General features: G+C 39.0%; 1 protein-coding gene across 1 annotated transcript in view; it reads right to left on the bottom strand.

Moving 5' to 3' along the window:
- Nucleotides 1-19,674: 19,674 nt before the first annotated feature.
- Nucleotides 19,675-21,996, bottom strand: part of MBD2 (methyl-CpG binding domain protein 2) — a 70,740-nt gene continuing 68,418 nt past the window's right edge. Inside the window, exon 7 of the mRNA XM_033177693.1 lies at nt 19,675-20,148. The gene's annotated coding sequence lies outside the window, so the exon portion shown is untranslated. The remainder of the gene's footprint in view (nt 20,149-21,996) is intronic.

Below are 21,996 nucleotides of genomic sequence, written 5' to 3'. Positions count from 1 at the left end.
TATGGTCCCAAATATACATTTTAAAATAGAGAATGATAAAGAATACATATGATGTTTTTCTATCATAAGCCACATTTTCTCACCTTTCTCATTCTTTCCTCATTCCCAATTCTCCTACTGCTCTCAAACTCTCAATTCACCACTTGACAGAAGTTATTTTACTTCTCTCAATTCTGGAGTTTTTACAATAATTGTTGCCAAAAAGGTTGCTCTCTCCCTTTAACACAATCCATCTTGCTCTAGGATAATGGTGGCTCCCCAACGCCATTATTTCTCCAAATATATTAACCTGACCCACACAGAGAGAATCGAGAGGTGAAGATGGTGTCCTGTGTGGACCCTGGCACCATGCTGCTGGGGTTCAAGCTCTGTCTGCGGCCCACCACCTGAGTGGCCCTGCTGAAGGTCCTCCAGGACTCAGTTCTCTCATCTGCAAAATGGGGATAGTAGTATCTCTCTTGTAGGGTTACTGTGAGTTTAAATTGAGATCATGTATATCTGGTGTTATTGTTATTATAGTTGACCCTTGAACAACAATGGGTTTGAATAGTGCTGGTCCACTTACGTGCAGGTTTTCTTCTGCCTCTACCACCCCTGAGATGGCAAGACCAACCCTTCCTCTTCCCCCTCCTCCTCAGCCTACCCAATGTGAAAACAATGAGGAAGAAGACCTTTATAATGATGCACTTCCACTTGATGAATAGTAAATGTTTTCTCTTCCTTATGATTTTAATAACATTTTCTTTTCTCTATTACTTTATCACAAGAATACGGTATATAATACATATAACATACATCATATGCATTAATTGACTGTTTATGTTATTGAAAAGGGTTCCAGTCAACAGCAGGCTATTAGTAGTTGAGTTTTGGGGAAGCTGAGAGTGATGTGCAGATTTTTGGCTGTGCACATTATTCCAGGGTCAACTATATTTCATGAGCTAGGCTCTGGAAGTTCACCATATCAGTAAGGACTGATTAACATTTTCTATGGAAGCAAAAATGGATTGTGGTAAGAAACAAGAAAGTAATATTTATCCTGGATGTGTCTGGCCTGTGTAATTTCCCAGGCAGGAAGGGCAGTCATTGCAGGACATTCTCTCCCTTTTCCAGTGTGGCCCCCTAATTGATTGCAAGAGTGACTCTGGGTTCTTGCCTCCTATATCTCTTCCCCTTCTCATCTGCTTCTTCACACAGGGTTCTGAAAGTAGTTGCATCTTTTGATAGCACATCACTGAATCAAACTGAGAGTTATTTCCTGTGCTCACTAGTTCAACCTACCAATGTTTCATTATTTAGGATTACTACAGATAACGAAATCAGATTTCACCTTTTCTTCTTCAGGAATTAACCAAAAATTGTCCCCCAACTATCCAAGAAAACAAAGAAGCTAGTCTGCCATCAAGAAAGGAAAGAAAGAAATTAAAACTGAAATGTATGTAGTAAGGAAGATGCTATTATGATTTGTAAGTTCCACGTTTGGACTACCGTGGCCAAGATCTACCCGGAAAGTCTGCCTTTTCTCAGAGCTTGAGGAGGGTCATATTACCATATTATTTTTATAATATGATAAAATATACATAATAGAGAATTAAGTGCATTCACATCGTTATACAACCCTCCCCACCATTCATCTTGAGAATGTTTTCATCTTCCCCAACTGAAACTTAGCACTCATTAAACACTAACTTTTTTAATATCCCTTTCCCTAAGCCCCTGTCAATCACCATTCTATTTTCTCTGATAAATGATAAATGAGAAAGGCAACACACCCTTTTCTGGCCAGATATGCTGAATCTATCCTGCAGATTTGTGGTATGGCAGATGTTGCAGCCAGATGTGTAGTCTCCTATCCACATTTGTTTAATAGTATGATAGCCAAAGAAATTCTGATCTCTAAGGATGAAAATCACTAATATAAGAAAAAGGTCACTCAAAAATACTTACTAGAGAAATGTGGAAATAAATGTCAGAATTAAGTTATAGTTCCTTAAGAATATCATTAGCGTTATACTATATTGTTTCCTTTTTCCCTTTAGCCCAACAAAGTTTGTGATTACCAGGCAAATCATATCCCCATATTATCTTCGGTTAGGCCAGAGGATAAAAATGATGTCTAACTCCTTATCTAACACAACTATTTTATTTTTATTTTTATAATATGGTAAAATATGCATAATACAGAATTCACAGTTTTAACAATTTTTAAGTGTACAGTTCAGTGGCATTAAATACACTCACATTGTTGTACAACCATCTCCACCATTCATCTCGAGAACGTTTTCATCTTCACCAACTGAAACTTAGTACTCATTAAACACTTTCTTAATATCCCTTTTCCTAAGCCCCTGGAAATCCCCATTCTATTTTCTCTCTCTATGAATGTAACTATTCTAGTTATCTCAAGCAAGTAGAATTATACATTATTTGTCTTATAGTGACTGACAGATATGGTTTGGCTCTGTGTCCCCACCCAAATCTCATGTTGAATTGTAATCCCCAATATTGGGGGAGGTACCTGGTGGAAGGTGATTGGACCACAAGCGTGGATTTCCCCCTTGCTGTTCTCATGATAGTGAGTTCTCATGAGATCTGTTTGTTTAAAAGTGTGTACCACTTCCTTATTTGCTCACTGTCTTTCCTGCTGCCATGTGAAAATGTACTTGCCCTCCGTTTGCCCTTCTGCTGCCATGATCGTAAGTTTCCTGAGACTTCCCAGCCATGCCTTCTGTACAGCCTGCAGAACAGTGAGTCTATTAAACCTCTTTTCTTTATAAATTACCCAGTCTCAGATAGTTCTTTACAGAAGTGTGAGAACGGACTAATACAAAATATATATATATAGTACCAGAAAAGTAGGGTATTGCTATAAAGATACCTGAAAATGTGGAAACAGCTTTGGAACTGGGTAGCGGGCAGAGATTGGAACAGTTTGTAGGGCTTATAAGAAGATAGAAAGATAAGAGAAAGTTTGGAACTCTCTAGAGACTTGTTGAAAGGTTGTGACCAAAATGCTCATAGTGATAGGGACAATGAAGTTCAGGTTGAGGTCTCAGATGAAGATGAGAAACTTTTTGAGAGCTGAAGTAAAAGCCACTCTTGATATGCCTTAGGAAAGAGACTGGTGACATTGTAACCCTGCTCTAGAGATCTGTGGAACTTTGAACTTGAGAGAGGTGATTTAGGATTTCTGGCAGAAGAATATTCTAAGCAGCAAAGCATTCAAGGTATTACCTGGCTGCTTCTGATAGTCTATGCTCATATGTGTGAACAAAGAGATTGTCTGAAACTGGAACTTATGTTTAAAAGGGAAGCAGAGCATAAAGGTTTAGAAAATTTGCTGCCTGATCATGTGCAAGAAAAGTAAAACCCATTTTCCAGGGAGAAATTCAAGCCAGCTGTAGAAATTTGCATAAGTAAAGAGGAGCCAAATGTTAATAGCCAAGATAATGAGGAAAACAACTCCAAGGAATTTCAGAGACCTTTATGGCAGCCCCACCCATCACAGGCCCAGAGGCTTAGGAGGGAATAATTGTTTCATGGGCCATGCCCAGGGCCCTGCTGGTCTGTGGCCTGGACATGGCACCCTGTGTTCCAGCTCCTCCAGCTCCAGCCATGGCTAAAAGAGGCCAAGGTACAGCTTTGGCTGTTGTTTCAGAGGGTACAAGCCTCAAGCCTCAGCAGCTTCCACATGATGTTAGGCATGCAGGTCCATAGAAGGCAAGAGTTGAGGTTTGAAAACTGCCTAGATTTCAGAGTATGTATGGAAATGCCTGGATGTCCAGGCAGAAGTCTGCTGCAGGGGCAGAACCCTCATGGAGAACCTTTACTAGAGCAGTGCAGAGGGGAATTATGGTGTAGGAACCCACACACAGAGTCTCCACTGGGACACTGCCTAATGGAGCTGTGAGAAGAGGGCCACTGTCCTCCAGACCCTAAAATGGTAGATCCACCAACAACCTGCACCATGTGCCTGGAAAGCCACAGGCATTCAATGCCAGCCCATGAAAGCAGCCACAGGGGCTGTACCCTGCAGAGTCACAAGGACAGAGCTTCCCCAAGCCTTAGGAGCCCACCCATTGCATCAGTGTGCCCTGGATGTGACTCATTGAGTCAAAGGAGATTATTTTAAAGCTTTAAGATTTAGTGACTTCCCTGCTGGCTTTCAGACTTGCACTGGGCCTGTAGCTCCTTTGTTTTGGCCAATTTCTCCTTTTTGGAAAGGGAACATTTACCAAATGGCCTGTATCCCCATTGTATCTTGGAAGTATCTAACTTGTTTTCTATTTTACAGGCTCATAGGCAAAAGGAACTTGTCTCAAATGAGACTTTGGACTTGAACTTTTGGGTTAGTGCTAGAATGAGTTAAGACTTTGGGAGACTATTGGGAAGACATGATTGTGTTTTGAAATGTGAGAAGGACATGAGTTTTGGGAAGGGCCAGGGGCAGAATAATATGATTTGGCTCTGTGTCCCCAAACAAATCTCATGTTGAATTGTAATTCCCAATGTTGGGGAAGGGACCTGGCAGGAGGTAATTGGATCATGGGGATGAATTTTTCCCTGGCTGTTCTCATGATAGTTAGTGATTTATCATGAGATATGGTTGTTTAAAAGTGGTTACCACTTCCCTCTTCATACTCTCTCTCCCCTGCCACCAAGTGAAGATGTGCTTGCTTCCTCTTTGCCCTTCCACCATGATTGTAAGTTTCCTGAGGACTCCCAGCCATGCTTCCTGTAGGGCCTGCAGAACCACGAATCAATTAAACTTCTTTTCTCTTACCAGTGTCAGGTAGTTCTTTATAGCAGTGTGAGAACAGACAAATACGCTGGCTCTGTTCCATCTAACAGTTATTAAAATACCACCTAAAAGTAAGCAATAAATGCTTTCTGGTGATATAGACTTGCCATTCATTCAAATAATATCTGGTTTCCTCTATGCCAAGAACTGTGGGGAATAAAAAAACATTGTTTAGTCACTACAATCTGGTTATGAAGATGAGACAAAGCAATAGGATTGGTTAGGAATAAAACTGCATAGAATAACAACCCCAAACGACTGTAACCAACTGCCAGAACATGGGATACAGAAAACTGACGTCATGAACAGTGGAGGTGAGAAAAGATCAAAGTTGACTGGAATAAGGGTGAAGTGATTTATAAAGAAAGGGCCTTATAGAATTGATTATATTTCTGTAGAACTAAAGGGGAAAGAACTGGGTACAAGAACAAGAGCAAAACCAACATTAGTGGAAAGACAAGGACAGAAGATGAGCCTAACAGGGTGGGCAGGTTATGCAATGTGCCCCCTTGACCCAACCCATCTTTCTCTGCCTTGCCCTGTGTTCCAGAAAGCTGCACTGTACACACATGCCCTCTGGCTTCCTGTTGGGTTCTTGGTGTGGCTGGTCTCTGAATGTTTAACAAGCATTTGATTCAAACACTGCTAACGCCTATTAAAATAATCCCTTCATTGAGTTCCTTCCTTGAGTAACATTTAGTTAATCCCTTTGAGGGTGGCATCAATTTCCTGCCAGGCTTTGAATATTATGCTGGGATATGTGTTGCATTGGTACAGTATTTTACATTTTCATGATTGCATCCAGCACAATCCTGAACATATATTAAGGTGAATGAATGCAGTTCTCGGAAGCAAAAAACACAATGGTTAAAAACAGAGCAATTGCATCATTTGTACTTTTGACATACATTGAATTTGGAACTTCATTATGTACAGGATATAAGGCTACTCTTGTATTTGATTCTCCCAACAACAAAAGAAATTTCAAAATGTGTTAAAGTTATCAATCTTTTCTATTAGAACAGAATGAAGTATTATTCTTCAACAGGTGAAAGGATAACAATGGATTTTAAAAATCCATGGCAATAAAATAATAAACTCTTGATACATGAATTATTCTCAATGTATTATGCTAACTGAAAGAAGCCAGGCCCATAAGGCTACATACTGCATAATTCCATTTATACAACGTTCTTGAAAAGACAAAACTATAGATACGGAGAACAGATCAGTGGCTGATAACAGATCTGGGTAAGGAAGGTGTTGACTACAAAGGAGTATCACTAAGGAATTTGGGGAGGTGATAAAATAGCTCTGTGTAATTATGGCAGTGGATAAATGACTCTATTCATTTGTCAACACTCAGAACTGCACATCAAAAAGGCTAAATTTTAATGTATATAATTTTTTAAGTAAACACAAGTTTTGTTTTAAACCAGAATGGGGCTGCGCTTTTGTCTTTCACTCCAGACAGAGCTCCAGTTCCTGTCTTCACTGCTCTGTGTTCTCTGCTCATATATGGCCCTGTGACCTGAAGGTATTGGGAGATCCCTAAGTCAAACACCAGGATTCCTGGAAGCCAGGAAACGAAGCTGTTAACATTATGTGGCCATAGAATTCTCTCTGGAGAAGTGGAAACTCCTGGACCCTGCTCAGCAAAATTTATATAGGGATGTGATGTTAGAGAACTATGGAAACTTGTTCTACATTGATCTCACTGTCTCTAAGCTAGGTTTGATCACCTGCCTAGAGCAAAGAAAAGAGCCCTGGAATGTGATGAGAGATGAGACAGTAGTCAAACATTCAGCTATGTCTTCTCATTTGACCCAAGATCTTTAGCCAGAGCAATGCACAAAAGATTCACTTAAAAACAAACAAGCAAGCAAGCAAACAAACAAACAAAAAACACCAGTACTGAGAAGGTATGGAAATTGTGGTGGTCATTGTAATTTACACTTAAGGAAAGACTCATGATATGGTGTGGCTCTGTGTCCTCACCCAAATCTCATCTTGAATTGTAATCTGAATTGCAGTCCCCAGGTGTCAAGGGAGGGACCTGGTGGGAGGTGAGTGAATCATGGGGATGGTTTCCCCCATCCTGTTCTTGTGAGAGTGAGTTCTCACAAGATCTGTTGGTTGTATAAGTGTTTGACAGTTCCTCCTTCAAACGCTCTCTCACCTTCTGCCATGTAAGACGTGCCTGCTTCTCCTTCTGATACGACTGTAGGTTTCCTGATGCCTCCTCAGCCATGCAGAATTCTGAGTCAATTAAACCTCTTTTCTTTATAAATTTCCCAGTCTTGGGCAGTTCTTTTATAGCAGTGTGAAAATAGACTAATACAACCGGGAAAGTGTATAATGGCTGTACTGATTTACATCCACACCAACAGTGTGCAAGCATTCTCTTTCTTCAAATCTTTGTCAGCATTTGTTATGTTTTGCCTTTTTAGAATAGTCATTCTAAAAGGAATGATTTGATATCTCATAGTGGTTTTTATTTGCCTTTCCTGGATAGTTATTAATATTTCACATTTTTAATATATCTATTTGTCCTATGTGTGTCTTCTTTTGAGAATGCCTAAGTTTTTCCTTATTTTAATATGTATTTATTTTTGTTATATAGTTATTTGAGATTCTTAAACATTTTAGATATTAATTCCTTGTCAGATTCATAATTTGGAAATATTTTCCCCATTCCTAGGTTATCATTCCATTGATTGTATCTGGTGCTGTGCAGAAGTTTTTTGGTTTGAAATAATCTCATTTGTCTATGTTCACTTCTGTTTCCTTGCATTTTGTGGCTAAATTCAAAAAGTAATTGCTCAAACCAATATAATATTTTCTTTTCCCTTATGTTGTCTTCCAGTAGTTTCAGATGTTATGTTTAAGTGTTTGATCCATCTTGAGTTGTTTTTTATATGTGGCATGAGATTCGATGAGGGTCTCATTTCTTTGTTCTGCATGTGGATATCCATTTTTTCCCACACTGTTTACTGAAGAGACTGTACTTTAACCACTGTGTGTTTTTGTCACCTTTGTCTAAAATCAGTTAGCTGTAAATGCATGGATTTATTTCTGGGCTCTCTACTCTGCTGTATTGTACTATGTGTCTGTTTTTATGCCAGTACCATGCAGTTTTGCTTATTATAGCTTTGTAGTATATTTCAAAGTCAAGTACTAGATGCCTTCAGCTTTATTTTGCTCAATTATTTGGACTATTCAGTGTTTTTTGTGGTACCATATAAACTGGGTGATTCCTTTTGTATGTGAAGAATATCATTGGCATTTTGACAGTGATTGTATTAAACCTGTAGATCATTTTATGTAATATAAACATTTTAACAATATTAATTCTACCAATTTATGAATAAAGAACATCTTTCTTTTTATTTGTCTTTTACTTATTTATTTATTTTTTTTCCGGACAGAGTCTTGCTTTGTCACCCAGGCTGGCATGCAGCGACACAACCATGGCTCATGCAGCCTAAACCACATGGGCCCAAGTAATCCTCCCAGCTCAGCCTTCTGAATAGCTGGGATCACAGGTGTATGACACCACATCTGCTAACTTCGAAAATTTTGTAGATATGAGGTCTCTCTATGTTGCCTAGGCGAGTCTTGAACTTCTGGGCTCAAATGATTCTCCTGCATTTGTTCTCCCCAAATGCTGAAATTACAGGAGTAAGCCACCACACCCAATCTTTACTTAATTTCTTACCTCAAAGTTCTTTGGCTTTTAATGTAGAGATTTTTCACTTTCTTGGTTAAATTTATTTCTAAATATATTTTATAGCTATTGTAGTTATGATTGTTTTCTTGATTTCTTTTTCAGAGAATACATTCTTACTGTATAGAAATGTTACTGACTTTTGTGTTTTCATTTTGTATACTGAAAGTTTGCAGAATTTATTAGTTCTAAGTTTTTTCATAGAGTGTTTAAGATTTTTATTATATAAAATTGCATCATCTGCAAAGAAGGATTATTTAACTGTTTACAATCTGGATGACTTTGATTTTGTTCTCTAAAGGCTCAGATTTGGACATCCAATACTATGTTGAACAAAAGTGATGAAAGTGGCCATCCCTGTATTGTTATAGTTCTTAGAAAAAAAGCCTTACTTGTTTTTGTTTAGTGTGATGTTACCTGTGCATTTGTCATGCATGTTCAGTATTGGCTTGAGGTACATTTGTTCTACACCGAATATGCTGAGAGTTATTATCATACAAGAATGGTACGTTACGCCAAATATTTTTTTCTGAATCTATTTAAATATTATACTTGGTCCTGAGGTCAGAATTTGGGGAAATGCATCCATACCTAGAGGGGTCCCTGATAGGGCTTCACATTTAACATTCTGTGAACATGACCTGCTTATAATGTCTACTGTGAGTGTCTAACTCCCAAAAGAGAACTGAGGCCCAGGAATGTCATCTGAATTATGCCTAGTTTTTAAAAAGGCAACTGTACAAATTAAGTGCTTTTTATGTGTGTTGAATAAATGAACCCCAACCAGAAACACAAAAACAAGAATAAAATGGTATGTAGCTTTTCAGGCATGTGGGAACACTTTAGAATTCTGTGCCCTCCCCTCCAACCTCCATTCACTTCTGGAGATTGATAGTTACCTGAAAGGCAAAATGTAATGATCAGACATATCCAGAGAGCCTTAAAAATATATATTTCCTTAAACTGGCCTTTTGGCACTATTGATACTTTGGGGATGTGTCCTGTGCCTTGCAGGACTTTGGGCAGCATGCCTGGCCTTTATGCACTTGATGTCAGTAGCAACTGTACTATTCTCCCCTCATTGTGACAACCAAAAATGGTTTAATGTTGTCATGCATTTCCTAGGCAGTCTAAGGCAAAGCTGTCTTAGACTGAGAATCACTGCTTTAGACTAATTTTAAGAACTACTTTGGCCGGGCCCAGAGGCTTATGCCTATAATCCCAATAATTGGGAGGCCAAAGCAGGAGGGTGGTTTGAGGTTGGGCAACATAGTGAGACCCCTTTTCTAATTAAAAAAAAAAACAAATTAGTTGGGCATGGTAGCATGTGCTGGTAGTTCCAGCTACTTGGGAGACTGAGATGGGAGGATCACTTGAGCCTGGGAAGCCGAGGCCACAGTGAGCCAAGATCTTGCCACTACACTCCAGCCTGATTGACAGAGCAAGACCCTGTCTCAAAAGAAAAAAAAAAAAAGAATTACTTTATAAAATTGTATATGCCAAACTATATATGGTGTACTATATAGGGGTTTAGAGAGTTTTCTAGGGTAATTTCGACTGAGTGGATAGAGAGAGAGATTTTTCACCTTGTATATAGACTTTGGAACCTCAGGACTCCCCAGATAATGATGACTTTATCATAGAAATAATATATGTCAAGATTTTGTCTCTTGTCCTATAGCCTCACTGAGTTGGTTTATCTCTTTTATTAGAGTCATAAGATTAGAACCAAAATAGTTCTAATATGATAGAGGCAAAAGAATGAATTTAAAAAGGTTTAAAATATATTAAAGATAAGAAAGACCTATGGCTTTGTAATTGATACAATAAGTAAGCATTATTGCTGAAGTTTAATGGAGATCATTGCCTTTTCTTTCCAGGAGGTAAAGTGTTTGCAAGATTACTCAGTCTATGTCCTTGTTGTTTATTCTTGAACCATTTGTTTGCTCCAGATTAAGGGAAAAGGAAGCAATTATGTCTTAATTATCTTATATGATTTGTGAAGAAAGCACAACAGAGAAATTATCTTGCTTATTTTATGTGATGATTACAACAAAGTATTCCTGCATAGAAAGAATAAAGTTGAAAAACAAAGCTTTAGTGGAATGGCATTAAATGCTAATTGCTCTTAAAATATGATCATTCTAGAATACCTAAATATTAATTTAATTATCAAGGGAACTTTTCTCAGGGCCATAGTAATAACCAAATTAGTGTTTACTACCAAAATTCTTATCACAAAGTATGAAATAAAGAATTTGGCCTTGCCCAAAGAGAGAACTAGCCTTTCCCCTCAGCGTCTGGGGGATATCTAGGTCATATCGAGGTCAGGAGATCGAGACCATCCTGGCTAACACGGTGAAACCCCGTCTCTACTAAAAAATACAAAAAAAAAAAAAAAAACTAGCCGGGCGAGGTGGCGGGCGCCTGTAGTCCCAGCTACTCGGGAGGCTGAGGCAGGAGAATGGCGTAAATCCGCGAGGCGGAGCTTGCAGTGAGCTGAGATCCGGCCACTGCACTCCAGCCCGGGCAACAAGAGCGAGACTCCGTCTCAAAAAAAAAAAAAAAGAAGTTTCACAGTAAGTTTCTAACAGTAATTATTACAGTGATCATTAACAATAACTTATTTCACCAAATCTAACTGCTACTGACTAGAAGATACACCAGTATTTTACATACTAATAATAAAAATAAAAGTTATGTTACATTCATAGGCCTTAAAAATAATAATAAAAATAAAAATGCTGCCAATTATAGCTGTAAAATGTCAGTGATTGCTAGATATATCAAATTTCAAAGATATTAAAATGTGAAAAGATATGTGTCTTAGAATCAATAAAATATGTATTATAAAGTTGTAAAAAAAAAAAAAAAGTGTCTTCTTTGTAGGGTATGACCTGGTCAGACTGGATTTTAGGGTAGGGCCACTTGTGTCAGGGTAGGATCTGACCACTCCAGAAAAATCAACCATGTGACTTAGGGTGGGGATTTTGTGTTATGCATTCAGTTGACCTGGAGACTGAGTAAAACCGTGTGGGCAAGCAATCAATCATGCCTTAAGCACAGTCCTGGTTAAAAACTCTGAACACCAAAGCTTAGATGAGCTTTCCTGGTTGGCAATACCCCATATATACCACACGTCAATGCTAGGAGAGTAATGTCTCGTCACTCAATGGGAGGAGGACAATGTGGGCTTTAAGTTTGGAACCCTTGCAGACTGTGTATCTCTCTGGCTAATGTTAACATGTATTCTTTCCCTACAACAAATCATAACCATGAACATAATAATTTTTAGCAAGTCCTGTGAGTCCTTCTAGCAAATTACCGAACTTGAGGGTGTTTGTGGGAATCGCCTAAACTTGTAGTGGTTTCAGAAGTGAAGGCAGGTCTTGTGGAGGACGGTGTCCTCCAACTTCAATTCTTAACTCATTTGGGAATGAGTTGATGAACTCATGCCCAAATTCATTCTTTTAAAAAGTCATTTTTCATGTCTTAGAGGAACTTATAACCTAGGTAAGATGAGAAGCATTTGAGGAACGGGCAATATGTACTCATATACAAGGTGTCAGGCATAGTCGCGCTACTGAGAAGGGACAGATTGGAGGGAGGAATGCATTTGACAAGGCTTTAGGAAAGAAATGTGGTGGGTTTTTGTTTGTTTGTTTGTTTGTTTTGGCTTAAATAAAAAATAGGATCTGGGAAAAAAAAAGAAAAGAAAATATAGGGTCTGGACTGATTGTGAGAATAAAAGAAACTAATTCTACAGAGAAATCAGTAAAAATGAAAGCACAAAGGTAGGGGAAAGCACAGAGGAATAGTAGGCAGTTTGAGACAGAAGATTGAAGCAGGTGTTGTGGTTGACTCCCCAGCAGCCCCAATAGTCGCATATTATGATTAATCTAAGCCATGTGGGATAACTGCAATACCCTTTCTCAGCGACTAGTTTAGGAATGGGTGTGTTAACCAATTCTAGCCAATGCGGCGCAGAGGAAAGTGTTTGGGGCCTTCTAAAAAGCAGGCATATGGCTGGGTGTGGTGGCTCATACCTGTAATCCCAGCACTTTGAGAAACTGAGACAGAATTGTTTGAGATCAGGAGTTCAAGACCAACCTGGTCAACATAGCGAGATCCTATCTCTATCATATATTTAAAAGAGTAAATAAATAAATAATAAAAAGCAGGCATAGGAAGACGTCTGTCTTCTCCTTCTGGCTATTGTGTGTGGATGTGTCACCTGGAACCATCTTACTACTCAGCTGAGGCTGAAGTCAGTTCATGGAGGGGAGGCCATGGTTAGAAGGCTAAACAGAAGCAAAGCTAGACCCCTGTGGCTTGCATTAAGAATCTAAAGTAGCCTAGAATTGTCTTTTAGTTACATTTAATATACATTTCCTTATTGTTTAACCCTCTGAGACTGATAATCTGTTACTTGTAGCTAGCAGTATGTGGCAGGCAGAATGCCCTTTCCCAAAAAATTATCCAAGCCCTAATGTCTATAAATTATAATCATGTTAGGTTACATGGCTAAAGTGATTCTGCAGCTACAATAAAGGTTGCAGATCTCAAAATGGAAAGATTAGCTTGGATTATCTGGGTGAGTTTAATCTAATTAAATGAATTCTTGAAGGAAGAGAACTTTCTCTGGCTGGAGTGAAAGACATGAGGCAGAAAGGGAAGTTGGAGCAATAAGACAAATTGACCTGATTTCTGGCTTTAAAGATTAAGGTAGCCAGCTGGGTGCGGTGGTTTATGCCTGTAATCCCAGCATTTTGGTAGGCCAAGGCAGGCGGATCAGGAGTTCAAGACCAGCCTGGCCAACATGGTGAAGCCCCATCTCTACTAAAAGTATAAAAATTAGCCGGGCATGGTAGTGCGCCTGTCTGTAATCCCAGCTACCCAGGAGGTTGAGGCAAGAGAATCACTGGAACCCAGGAGGCGGAGGCTGCAGTGAGCCAAGATCAAGTCACAGAACTCCAGCCTCCAGCCTGGGTGACAGAGCCAGGCTCTCAAAACAAAACAACAAAACACGATGAAGGGAGTCATGAGCCAAGCAATATGGGCAGCCCCTAGAAATCGAGACCAAACCCTAACTAACAGTCAGCAAAAAACCAGGGACTTCAGTCACACCCTCTGAGGAAGAAATTTCCTGAGTAGTTTGAATTATCTCCATTCTTTAACTCTAACCCATATTTCCTCTTGCCTTTCTACTGATCTTTAATAATATGGCAATAGAGCCTATGGAGTGTCATTTTAAAAAAGAAGAAGAGGAAGAAGAACAACAACAAAGATTGTGACCATTCCTTGAATGAATACAAAGTTCCAGTAAAGTTGAGTGTGCTTCTGACTCACTGAGTAATAATGCACTCACCCTTCCCCCAGCCCTCCACCCCCAGTGTTAAATGTTTTCAGAGTTAGGTGACTAATTCATCCTCTTCTCACAGCAGCTTCTGTAAAACCAAAATCTTGTTTGTTCCAAACTACCACATGAGTTTCTTAAAAGAAAAGTCATAGTTGTAAGGTTATAGTTTTCTCATTCGTAAAATTACTTATAGTTTTCTCTTTCGTAAAATTACACTAAGTGACTCGGTTCTTGAGGGAGACAGAGGAAGGGAAGAGAAAGGCTTAAAAGAAGGCATTCATTCCCAATAGCACATTCTGCCATGTTGCTATTTGTATCAGTCCCCTCAAGTTTCCAAATGTTTCTGTTTTAACACAACTATCTATTGTTTGGTGTAAGGCCTTTATATGAATCATGCTGTATTCAACAAGCATATTCTTGCTTGCTATCAACCTCTCCCAACACACACACAATTAACTCCCTGCTTTGGTTCTCTCTCAGTCCAGGGAATATTTATCTAGTCCCCAAAAATCAAGGTTACTCCCCAAAAAGCATATTGCAATACCTAACAATTTACCAACATTGTTTGTTTGTTTTTGAGGGAAGAGGTTGCTCCCATTTATGAAATACATTACCATATGTAGGCCACTGTATTAGGTATTTCGTTAGCATTAATTCATTAAATCAAAAGGTAAAGTCAGTTGGAGGCTACCAACAAATGCAACAACAACAAACCAAGCTGCAGATGATCTGAATTTGTATGTGCCAGCCATTCTGTTTCAAGAGTGGAATGAAATCACTAGACCAGCCCTTGTGGCTCATTCTTGGATATACATTCTCCATTGAGAATTCTACAGAAGCTACTGATACTACCCCAGGAGAAAGGCTCATCGTCATAAAATTGTGTGTGTAATGGCAAGAGTCTAGCAGGAACCTTGACTCCAGCGGAATATGGACCCCCGATGAGGAGTCCTGCACTGGAGCAGTGGTCTCAAAACTCCTTTGCTATTAAATCCTTTCTGAAACAAAAACGTATTCCCAAATTTATGGATATTTACTTACAAATTATATACATGTACTGTTCTACTAATATGTATATACAAAAACTCAAAAATTAGAATCACAAAAACATTAGATAAGAACAAATATTAAAAGGTCAGCTATTTTCCCACTCCCAATGAATGGTTTTACACATGCCCTACATCAGGGACCCCAAGCCCCGGGCGGCAGCAGATTCATACTGATCTTCAGCCTGCTGGGAACCGGGCCACACAGGAGGAGGTGAGCAGGTGAGCGGGCATTCCCGCCTGAGCTCCGCCTCCTCAGATCAGCTGTGGCGTTAGATTCTCATTGGCGCACGAACTCTATTGTGACCCGCACATGCAAGGGATCTAGGCTGCACACTCCTTATGCGAATCTAATGCCTGATGATCTGAGGTGGAATAGTTTCATCCCAGAACCATCAACCCATCCCACCCTAGTCTTTGGAAAAATTGTCTTCCATGAAACCGGTCCCTGGTGGCAAAAAGGTTGGGTACTCTTGCCCCAGGGCCTATGGTCCCGTTGCATCTTGCTGCCAGACTTCTCAGAGCATCAAGTTCATGAGGCAAAAAGCTGAAAGTACTACAAATAAAACGCTAACCGTCAGATAAAAATAATTTTTAACATTCTGTGATTAAGAAGCTTTACTTATTCTCACCTCTTTTATAAGATAAATAATCCTAGTAAAGATTTCTCAGCGGGGGGGTTTACTGGAAAAGCTTTGACTAGTCACCCATAAAAGGACCAGATTTCCTTGGAAGAATCACTCAGTTTTCAGGCCACAGTCATACTGTACTTGTTAAACCAAACTGTGTTGCTTTTTGTCAGCTTAAGACCTGAGTGGAGAATAGTATTGGAAGGTTGCATGGCGTTCTAGAAACAGAAAACCTCTACATTCAAATTTCCCTCTCTAAATCTTATTGGCTAGGATAAGTCATTTAACTTATCTGGGTCTTAGATTCCTTAACTCATAAATAAGGAAAAGAAGAATATGTACATATTACATGGCTTACATGTAGATTAAAATTCAAAGATAACATTAATGAAGGTGAAAGTGTTCCATAAATTATAAAATGCTATATAAATGTGAGGAAATAAAAAACTTTTTGTTTTCCCATCATTAAAAGTCAAATAATTGAAAAAAGTAACTGTTTTCCCATAAAATTTGCATGTACCCTTATAGAGAAAACCAGCATGCAAATTAAAATTTCAAAGCCTACTCCAGATCCTTCGAGGCATGCATTTTGACGGCCTGCTGCTCCAAGTCCAAATCCCACAGCTACTGCTAGCTAATTGGGTTTTAACTGACTGGTGTTCCCTGCCCGACCTGTGAACTTTGGGACCCCACCCCTCAGTTTGATGTCCCCTGTGCCCGAGAAACATAATCCAGAGATGTCCTTCATGGATTAAGTCATTGAAGATGACTTACACAAACAGTTTTAAAGCTTCAAAATTTATTGCTGTACATTTTCTCATAGCATTTACTATGGAAATACTAATAGTGCAAATACTTATTTTGGACTTCATAGCATTTGAGAAATCACAAAGCTTGTTTATATCTTTGCAATTATTTATGAAGCTCTATATTATTTTAAAAATCCAAACAATTGATCCTATATTCAAAGAGATTGTATAACACTCTCTAGATCGCCTTTTTAGACACACACACACCAAAAAAAACCCTGGAAGCCACCAAGGGCATGTCTTTCCTTTATAATACATACAGCTTCTAACACTTTTCCAACTGTATGACTCTTGTTCATTCACAGATTCATTCAACAAATATTTAATGACAAGCTATTATGTGCCAGGCACTGGGCTAGGCTCTGGGAACATTAGGATGAAAAAGCACAATCTCTGCTTTTACGGTGCTTACAGTCTAATAGTAGAAACAGACATGCAAAAAAAAAATTACAATACAATACAATAAAGTGCTTCCATGGAGGTATTTACAAAGTGCAGTGGGAACTGGGAAGGGGGGAAAGAACGTCTGCCTGGAGAAATCAGGGACAACTTCACAGAGGAGGTAGCCATTGAGCTGAGACTTCACCAATGATTAGGAATTCACCATGTAGATGGGCAGGCAAAGGGTGTTTCAGGCAAAGGGAACAACAGGTACAAAGACATGGAGGCCCAAGGGGCACTTCGAAGAAGCAAGTAAAGAGGTTTTTCTTGAGCTGAAGGTGCAATGAGGATAGTGGCAGGATGAGGCCAGACAGATAAGTAGGGATCAGATCATGAAGAGCCTTTTGACCATTCTTCCATTTATTCAGCAGTTACTGAGTGTTTACTAGGTGCCAGTCACTCAGCTAAGCGCTGGGGCTGTAACGGGAAATCAGACAAACACATCCTTGCTCTCAGGGAGCTTACATTCTAGTAGAGAAATAGACAAAAAGTCAACAAATAAATAAAATACAGATTTAGAAAATATCTACAAGGGAAATAAACAAGGTGCTGAGGCAGAATACAGTGTCACAGGGATAGCGGTAGTTAGGGTTATTAGCAAATGCCTCTTGGAAAGGATGTAAAACTCACACCTGCAGGGATAGGAACAACAGTGTGCTCCAATGTGAGCACCCACTATGTGCCAGGCACTGTGCTACACACTTTAGAAACAGTCTATCTCACTGAATCCTCACAACAACTCTATGAGGTAGGTATTATTATTCCTATTTCACTGAGGAGGGACAGGCTCAAAGAGATTAAATAACCTGACAAGTCACACAAATGGCAAAAATCAGGATTCAGACACAGGTTCTCCTAATTTAAAGTGCGTGCTCTTAAAAATCACTCTAAACGGCATACAAAGATAAGTGAGGGAAATAATACGGTCACATTTGCCTGTTTTGATGATCTTTCTGATGACTATATGGAGTGAAAAAAAGGGGGATGAAGACAGGGAAGGGGAAGAAAGTGGACAGATGAGCAAAAAAGGAAGCCACTGAAAGTCAAGGGGACAGGAAAGGCAGTTCATATGAAGGCAGTGGTCGTGGGGATGGAGGAGATGTGGGGTGCAGTCCGTAGTTCTAATAGGATTGACGAGAAGTCAGAAGCAAGGGAAAGGGCAGCATTGTGCTCACTCCTGGGCTTCTGCCTTGGGCAGCTGGAGAAGATGGCTTGCTTTTACCAGAGTGAGGGAATGGAAGAGGGTGGTAGGTTTGTGGGGACCAGGTGATGAAGTTTTGAACACGTTGTCTTGTGGGTATACTGGGAACACCCTGGACTTATGGCATGGTCCCCAAGGGACACCATATAATGGCTTTCATACCTTGTTCTCCACCTGAGCGAAGTATATAAGGAAAAAAACAACAAAAAAAAACCCATAAAGTTTTATATGTGTATACATTGTGTTTTTGCTTTTACAAGCTGTTTAGAAAAGCACATATATCTTGGCTGGATTGGTTTGTAAGAAGAATATATGATCACCAAGCTGAAGTTACCCCAACCCTGATCACAAATAAAGAATCATGGACTCGGGGGAGGAATAGAAAAGCCCTTGGACATCCATTCTCACTAGTCACACTAGCTTTTAAAAAGAAATCACTATGATCCTCACCCCCACCCCAGTTCGGACAGTCTGATGGGGCCAGGGCAGGCACCCTCTACCAGTTGACCTCCAGGGTCTCCAAGTTTCCCTGCTCATCCACCAGCAGGACTACTTTAAGGAAACTAATGGCCCTAGGGTCCAGGCATCAAAGTTGAGTGTAAATCAGGAATTCCAAGAAGTGTTCATGTAGTTGGGCAAAAAGGTCCAGGAAAAACAGCAGCCCAAACCTAGCCAGTCATACTGCTTTGACTATTCCTCTCTTCTTCCTTGCCTTGGGAACTGGAGGTAGTGATAATAAAATGTACAGGTGACACTCATGTGGTATTGGTCACACCCTTGACTGCATAATTTAGGGTCTAATTTTAAAAGAACTGAAGAGTAAAGAAATAAACACATCCTTCCTATAGAATGATTTCACTTTTGGTCTATCTCTCAAAATTTGTTTTAATTTGCTTATAACTACTCCCTCCCTTCCTTGGTATCAGATTAAGTATGTTTTGATTTTGAAACTCGTTTAATAATGTAATGCTAGTTTTCACAATTAAATATCAATATTTCAGGTGGTATGAAAATTACACTCACGAGTTTCAACAGAAAAAGAATGTTAATATTTTGGAGGCCAGGCCAGGTACAGGTAATGGTTTGTAAAGTATTGAAAACCCTTTCATTAAGCAACTCTGCCTAGAAGCTGCCTCTCACTGTAGCCAAGAGTCTGACCTGCACCTGTTAACTCAGTAAGCTACTGGACATTAGAGAGTGCCAAACATTCTTTTTTTTTTTTTAATGTCTTTATTTGGAAGTTAAATATAGATAAAAGATTGCATGGATGTCGCTTCAACAAGGATAAACTATGCTGTTTTTAAAAAACAATAAACATGGACGCCTTCTAGTAACACCTGAAGGGTACTTGTGTATCTGACTCATGCCCAAGGGAAGAAAAGGCCTTATTCTTATAGAACTATCAAAAGTCCAAGTCACAGGCAAGGAAAAAAAAATTACACATGCTAGATGATATTTAGCAGAAATTCTTAGAAATTCTGGTGAAAGCACGATTCTCACAACGTCCAGGGGCAATAGTTCATACTGCAAATGTATGCGCTATCTTCCTCCAACTCCATGTCAAACCTAAGGCCCAGGGATCAGAGATGAATGTAAATCAGAGGAAGGCTAATGAGGGGTTCTTTATTGTGTGTGCTCTTCAACAGAAAGAATTCCAATCAGTCTGTGAATATAATCATTTATTTGTCTTTACAGTGATGATGGAAGAATGTACAGGTGTCCCCTTTCAATAAAGTATAAAAATATGTTTATATACAGTGAAGTCACAATAATCTTTAACTGGGAAATTTATTTAGAATTCCTGATCTGTTCTTATTAAAACTGTGGGGGAAACAAATATTTTATGTAAGTGCTACATTTCCAGTAGATTGCACCTGGCATCAAAAGCTCAGCTTCATCTTAGGGTCCTGCTTGATATTACAAAAGACTAATTTTAAGTCCTAGGACTCAAAATAAACATGATTTTTTGAATAATAGATATATACATCAAAAATACATCTAAAAAGGCATTGGTTAGTGCTATTAAAAAGCTCTATGTGCTCGGGTACATTTTTTTCTTACAGGCAAAAGCCAGTGGAAACATTTTTGTTCAATTTCTAGGAATTTTCTCTTGGGGAAAGTCGGTCGAAAGTTACCTGCAAAAAAAGAAAAAAGAACAAACTTAAGTAATCCTGTGACTTATCAGGTGAGAGGTCAGCAATACTCAAAAAAGAATTAGAGACTGAATTCCACTTAGAACCATGTTTTTACAGCCTTGATGAACATTTAGTTACAGCACTTCATAAATAAAAAGTGCTCAACATATTCTCTCATTGTTTAATTTTATTTTGATGATAACCTTTACTATCCTGTTAATTTTCCAAAGAAATCATATGTATTCTTCTATATGTTTATGCAAATATTTTCTAACTACAGTTATCTACATCAGAATAAAAAGAGAATTCAAAGGGCATACAAATGAAAGAGCAGAATAGATACAGAACAATCCAAATACATTTTGAGAAAATGTAGAAAAATTTCTACTCAAGATACTTTATTTTACTTCACAATTTCTTTCACATGAGAGCATTTACAGATGACAGGCATGTACCGAGTCTTCCTATTGTTTAACCTGGATGAAATGGCACTGTGCAACTGCAAATTGAACTATTTATGTATTTGATATCCTATCTCATGTATAGCTAAATATATTCACACCTTTGCTTTTATAGTCATCTTCTTCTTACAATCACTTCTAAAATGTTTGTCTAATATCCTGGCATTTCTCTAGGATTGTAAAATTTAAGTAACATAGTAAATTGCAACCTGCTATTTAACTAACCAAATAAATGAATAAACATTCACCTTACTAATAAGGAGGATTAGAAAGAGCTGAGGCATGATGAGGCCGGCCGACCTGAAGGGACCTTGGTTATTGCTTATGAGCCTGTGAAGATGGCCATGTCCCACCCTTTACTCAACTAAGTCCTACCTTACCACAGGTTACCATGGACAGCTGATTAAGTCATGTGGTTGTGCTTTAGTTTCTTAAAACTTTTAGGTATATATGGTGTTATTTGAGTAAGGTAAATGTAATTTTCATAATTAAGAAGTACATCTAAATCCTTCCCAATCTACAAGTCTAATGGCTTAGTCTAATAATGCCATTCTCAAGTTTAGAAGATTGCATACATAATTCGAATCTCTCCCTACCTAACATGCCAAAATAATAGCTACTTTTAAAGAACTGATTAAAATTCTAATCATTCAATATTAGTTTGTTATTACTATTATCCACATTTGTGCAAGGCAATGAGCAGTTGCCAACTTCTATATAAGTATAGTGCCAGTGCCTACAACACAGGCTTGCTCAGGAATAGCCTTGATGCCAACCTGCAAGGTAATCCGTAAAGAAAGCAAAAGTCGGCTGGTGGTTCACGCTGTAATCCCAGCACTTTGGGAGGCTGAGACGGGCAGATCACCTGAGGTCAGCAGTTCAAGACCAGCCTGCCCAACATGGCAAAAACTGTCTCTAGTAAAAATGCAAAAAATTAGCCGGGTGTGGTGTCAGGCACCTGTAATTCTAGCTACTCGGCAGGCTGAGGCAGGAGAATTGCTTGAACCCGGGAGGCAGAGGTTGCAGTAAGCTGAGATTGCACCCCTGCACTCCAGCCTGGATGACAAGAGCAAAATTCCATCTCGAAAATAATAATAATTTTAAAAAAAGGAAGCAGAAGTCTAGTAAAACCTCAATTAGGTGACCCTTGATTATCTGAAATAATTTCATGAGAAAAGTCTAGAAAAAAACCAAAAAGCCCTGACAGAACAGAAGGGCTTTCTGAGAGTCCATTCTGAAGCAACAGTGCAGAAGTTGGATTAGGTGAGATCCAGATCTCTCTGTGCTCCAGAGACAGCATAGCTGAAGCCGTGGACAGTAGAAACACACTTCAGACCTCCCTCTGAAAGACTTCCAGCATTTTAAGTACACTCATCAAAGCCCATAA

This window comes from Trachypithecus francoisi, unplaced genomic scaffold (genome assembly GCF_009764315.1).
Source record: "Trachypithecus francoisi isolate TF-2019V2 unplaced genomic scaffold, Tfra_2.0 Lachesis_group19, whole genome shotgun sequence".
Taxonomy (NCBI): Eukaryota; Metazoa; Chordata; class Mammalia; order Primates; family Cercopithecidae; genus Trachypithecus; species Trachypithecus francoisi.
Note: the sequence above shows the minus strand (reverse complement) of the source record. Positions and strands in the feature narration are given on the sequence as shown.